Consider the following 6,139-nt stretch of genomic DNA (forward strand, 5'->3'; position numbering starts at 1 on the left):
TGTCCCTTTCTTTGAATACTTTGAGAACCATTTTGAATGGCACAAAAAGCCTGGTGTTATCACCAAAACTAACTGGACCATAGAAGACAACAAGGGAAATAAGAATATTGTTCGGTCTAGCCATCCACCTCAGGAAGCCATAACCATTAAGCATCGTGGTAGTGATGTAGTTGCCTCTCCCTTCAAGCACCCAACCAATGAAGAAAAGGTTGTCAAGAAAGTAATAGAGCAAAACAACTATACCAACCAGTGTTTAGGTGTTATAGGTAAGCAGCTTGATAGGATAGAAGATCGGATAGACAACAAGGTTATCCTTCAATCAGGAAACCCTAGTAAATCTATCCAAACCCTAGAAAAGCCTTTAGTCAAGCTCCCCACAACTAGACAAGCCAGTCTTAGACCTAAGGATAAAACAACCTTAGAAATTGTCTCCCAAAAGCTTGAGGAACTCGTGAAGAAGGAACCAGTCACCCTTTCACCAGACACCACCTCAACCAGTAGAGACCCCCGAGACCATCGACTTGTCACTTTAGAAGCCCACACAGCCTCTAGCAGTTCTAGCAGAACTTTCTCAGATAATGAAAAGGAGATAGAACATCTAGAAGACCAATTTCAAGGTTTACAGGTAAATAGGCTTTACCAGCCCAAACCAACCAGTCTAACCAAGAATTGGTGTCTCAGACCCACACCCCCTGACCTCCAGTTCGAGGAAAGGAATAGCCAGTTCTCAGTATCTTCTGGTAAACTCTATGAGTGGAACATAGATGGATTATCAGAACAAGAAATCTTAAACAAGATCCAGCATATGACCATGGTAGCCAATAACTACCTAAATGATGGACATCCCCATATAGAGCTCATAGAGCTCATGAGTCTAGGATTCACAGGAAAACTTCTGCAATGGTGGAACAACTGCCTAACAAAAGAGTCTAGAGAAGACATTAGGAATGCTGTACAAAAAGATGAGGATGAAAACCCCATCTTTGACGAATGCATAGGAAAAGGTATCCTCGACGGAGTTAACACCCTGATCTATACGATCATGAAACACTTCGTAGGAAAACCCAAAAACATCACATCTAGGATTTACGACCAGTTGAGTAACCTTAGATATAAGACCCTTGGTGACTACAGGTGGGACGAAGATGTGTTCACCACCAGAGTCATGCACAAAAGCGATTGTAACTCTCCATTTTGAAATGAGAAATTTATCAATGGCTTACCCAGACTGTTCGGCGAAAAGGTCAAAGAAACCCCTTGTAGCCCCTTAGGTGTCATAGATTATGATAACCTAACCTATGGAGACATCTCTAGCACGATCCGAAGTGAAGGAATGAAGATGTGCAGAGATTTGAAAATTCAAAGCCAAGCCAACAAGAGTAAAGCCAAGTATGAAGTAGGAAACTTCTGTACACAGTATGGCTTACCCTCAGTCATCCCTAAGAGAAAATCCAAATACAAAGAAAAAGAACCCTCTGAGAAGGTTCACAGGAAGAAAATAGCAGCCAAGTATTATAGGAAACAGAAGTTTAAGGCCGATGATTTCTATAAGAAAGGAAAATCCAAATCCATAGGGAAGTTCATACCCAAAACAACAAGAAAATGTTTTAACTGTGGAAAGAGAGGTCATTTCAAGAAAGAGTGTCAAGCTAAGGCTAAATCCCTTATCAACACCCTTGTTAGTGACCAAGCCAGTAGGGAAGAGATCTTTAAACTCTTAGAACTCAACCACTCAGGAAATGAGTCTCCCCAAGGTTCTAGTTAAGAAGAGATCCGCCAGATTTATAGGTCATCCTCTGACCCCTCTAGAGTTTCTTCTAGCACCTCTAGTAGCCCAGATGAACCTATACTTTGCAAAGATAGTTGTTGTAGGAACAAGACTATCAATGTTCTTTCTAAGCAAGAAGAGCTCCTCTTAGATCTCATAGAACAGATCGAAAATCCAGTCATTAAAGCTTAAAGGCTTACTGATTTCCATAAAACCTTAGATAGGGAAGCCAGTAAACCCGAACCAAGGTTTCAGGAACCTAAAGTTGATTTGGAAAAAATCTATAACAGATTTACCAAATCAAAGAAGGAAGTTACAGTCAACGACCTTCAAAAAGAGATCAAGGACACCAAGACAAAGGTGAGAACCCTTAAGCAAGAATTAACAATCCTTAGGGTAGATCACAATCTCCTTGATCAAAGAGTCTGACATCTAGAAAATACTTCTCATCAAGGCAATGAGGAAGGAACCTCATTTCAGAACCCTTCTGATGAAAAAGTTGATGAAACCATTAACCCTACAACTGATATGATCCTAGAACAATCCAGTGAGAAGTTCTTAGAAACCATCAGTAGGATTAACTTCCAAAAATGGCACTCCAAAGTCAAGATTGTCATCAGCAAAGATTTTGAATTTGAGGTAGTAGCCTTAATAGATTCAGGAGCTGATCTCAACTGCATTCAAGAAGGAATTATTCCCTCCAAGTACTTTAAGAAAACCAAAGAAAGGTTGACTTTTGCAAAGAGAGGAAAAATGCAGATTGAATTCAAGATCCTAAAAGCTCATGTTTGCCAAGACAATACGTGCTTCAAAACCATATTTGTCCTTGTCAAGAACATGACAAATAGGGTCATCTTAGGAAACCCTTTCATGTGTCTGTTATATCATTTTATCACGGATAGTGAAGGAATCACTACCCATCATTTTGGCCAACCAGTTAAGTTTAAGTTTCTTAGGAGCCCAGAACATAGAGATATCAGTAGCCTCCAAGAAGTCTCTGTCTCCATGACTCTTAACCTTATCCATGCCAAAATTCTTCCATCCACAACTGGTTTTTATCAGATCAAAAACCTTGATCAATTTATACCAGCCATTCCTTGCACTCATCATACAAATATTTGTTACATACCATCTCATCTTTTTATTAAAAACGTTTCTGAAAATCCTTTAAAAGCCTATTATGCCTATTGGCAGGAAAACAAGCAAATGTCTAATAAAGCTACCACTAGTAAGTGGAAAATGACTTCTTCAACAAAGAAGAGGAACAAGGGGAAAGCACCAGCACAGGGCTATCCTCAAGACAAAAGGCCTCGAGCAGGATCGTCTTTTGTAATGCATGAAGGCGTATCCTCTAAGGGAAACCAAAGAGGATCATCATCCCTTCAGGATTATGTCCCGGCAGAGGTGACATATTCCAATGGTGATATGACTGTTGTTTTATAGGAAGTTTTATCCAAGAAATTGCAATGGAATAAGGGTGTATATGAAGACTTGCCATACTCCATTAAATTTATCCTTGACAACCTCCAAGCAGCCTTCACCTTAGACAAAAATAGCCTTTTCCAAAGAACCCTCAAAGCATTAGAAATCCACCTGGTTAATCTTGAGGCAAGAAATGACGCTATCACTAGTCAACTCTTTGACAAAAAGGATATCCATTCAATGGATAAAATGACTATCATGGGCACTGATTATGCTAAGTTTAGCCTTAAGGCTCAAACTATCTTAAGAAGTGCTATGGCCAACTTGCCCCCTGAAGTACAAACTAGTATTTTAGGTTACAAGACTATGTTTGAATCATTCGACTGATGGTTTAAACATTTCAAAGTCTTGGTCACCACCACATATCCTAACCCAGCCAACTCAGATGATACAGATGATATCTTTGTACAGGCTAGGTGGGAAGAGTACTTTGGGAGCAGTCTCAGAGTATATGAGAAAAAGAATCTGTTTCCCGAGCTCATAGTCAATTATGAAGATGGATCTAATGAAGAAGACAGAGATCCCAACTGGCTTTCACAGATGTTTGAATATGGTTTTATCAAATTAATTAAGCTTACTCACCATAATCAAATCAGCCAGTTCCCACAAATTATTCAACAAGTTGTTACAAAAGTTAGGAGTCCCTTTGTTTCTATCAAGTGCTGGAGCACACTCCCACAATGGGATAGCAACAATTGGATGACTGTAATACCTTCCAGACATCTAGTGCTCATTAATGGTTACACCCATCAAGGTCCCTAGTATGAAGGAGATTCTCATTTATCTTACAGAGATCCCTATGCCCTCGCAGGATGTTGGAGTAATTACTTCAATAATGAAATTCTTGACACCACTCAAGATCTATGGAAAAATTACCATTTTGTAGGAAGCACAAGAAGAATTTCAGTATTCACAACTAGACCCTATTCCTCTGCAATTCGTGATTGCCAATGGACCAACCATGATGATCCAAGGAAGTTCATTACAAGAAAACCATAATATGAACCTTTGCTTTATTGTGGATTTTGTAATCAATATGCCACTTATCATGAGCATGATTGTAACTATAATCCCCCTTGGGATCCCCATGATGGAGATCCATCAGATGCTTATGATACAGACTAGCATTCTGTTTTGTAAGTCCTAAAGAGTGATCTAGAACATCATTCGCCAACAAGGACTTTCCTCCTCCAGACTCCATCCCGTCTAGACTCATCATTCTACTTATGATACAGACTAGCCATTGCTCACAACACACGATCTCAGTCCCGTCTAGATTCTATCCAGATCACTGGAAAATCTAGCAAGGAACTTAAAGATCTTGCTCAGCAATTGCTCATTCAGTCAGAGAAGTTAGAGTCAGAAGAAAGAGTTTCTCCTACCTCTTCTGAAGCTCCAGTGAACTACAATCCAGTTGATCCCTTCTAGGATTCTCAAGATCCTTATGATGGTTACAACTTGGATAGCGATTAAGATGTTTTGAAAGCACCAGAACAGTTCTGTAGTCCAGTTACTATTCATCTATAGTACCCGCACTCAGCAAGATTCTAGACAGTCCACTATTCATCCATAGCACCAATCATTGTGCATGAACAATATTCCAGAAAAGTAAGGGCACAAGTCACTATTCATGAACAGTAATAGTCATTGTTCATCTACAGTGCCCGACACAATAATCCAGAGTTACTATTTGCTTTCAGTGGAAAAAGTTTTCACCCCTAGTAAAAGCATTTTACTCTCCGGATTTCCAGCAATCTCCTGAAGAATCCAAGGCTTCCTCCAGCTATATAAGGAACCCTTAGCTTCATTCTTCAGCAAGTCCAATTGAGCAGGTCTAGTTTAGGTCTAGTTCAGAAATACCTCCCTTCTCTTTACAACCCATAGTCTTGTAAATAGATGGCAGTCCCTTTTCATATTCTAGTTTACATTTGTAACACCATAGTTATAGTCTTCACATTTGTAACCTATAATTTATATTTCTGCACACATATGGCCTCAGTCGGCCTTCCCCCCAGTCTGTAACTTTTCACACTTGTAACCTGTAATTACAGCACCAGTCATTGTGCATGAACAATATTTAGCACTAAGTCTAGACTGGTTTTTCCAAAACTTCTTTCTTTTGTTCCTTGGTGTGGTTGGCTCTATAGGCTTCTCTCTTGACTTTATTTTTCTCTAAGTCAAATTCTTTGCCTAGGGCTACTAAATCAAGGGTGAACTCTTTTCTTATCACCATGAGCTGGCGATCAATTTCAGTTTCTTCTTGAAAAGGATCTTCCATGTCAGTTCCTGATGGTGATGGTAACTTTTGACTAGTGTTGTCTTCTTCCTGATCAACAACTGAGTCTTGTCTGGTTGTGGGGAGCTTAACTAAAGGTTTTTCTATGATTTAGATAGGTTTGCTAGGGTTTCCTGATTGAAGGATAACCTTGTTGTCTATCCGATCTTCTATCCTATCAAGCTGCTTACCTATAACACCTAAACATTGATTGGTATAGTTGTTTTGCTCTATTACCTTCTTGACAACATTTTCTTCATTGGTTGGGTGCTTGAAGGGAGAGGCAACTACATCACTACCACGATGCTTAAAGGTTATGGCTTCCTGAGGTGGATGGCTAGACCGAACAACATTCTTATTTCCCTTGTTGTCTTCTACGGTCCAGTTAGTTTTGGTGATAACACAAGACTTTTTGTGCCATTCAAAATGGTTCTCAAAGTATTCAAAGAAAGGGACATTGCTGAACATTCATGAAAGCCCTTACTCTCAACATATATATAGGGTCCGTTTGGATGCAACTTATTTTTGCTGAAACTGAAAATTGAAAACTGAAAACTGAAAATACTGTAGCAAAATAATTTTTTAATGTGTAAAAAAATTACTGTTTACTCTGT

The sequence above is a fragment of the Quercus lobata genome, chromosome 7 (assembly GCF_001633185.2).
Source record: "Quercus lobata isolate SW786 chromosome 7, ValleyOak3.0 Primary Assembly, whole genome shotgun sequence".
In the NCBI taxonomy this organism is placed as follows: Eukaryota; Viridiplantae; Streptophyta; class Magnoliopsida; order Fagales; family Fagaceae; genus Quercus; species Quercus lobata.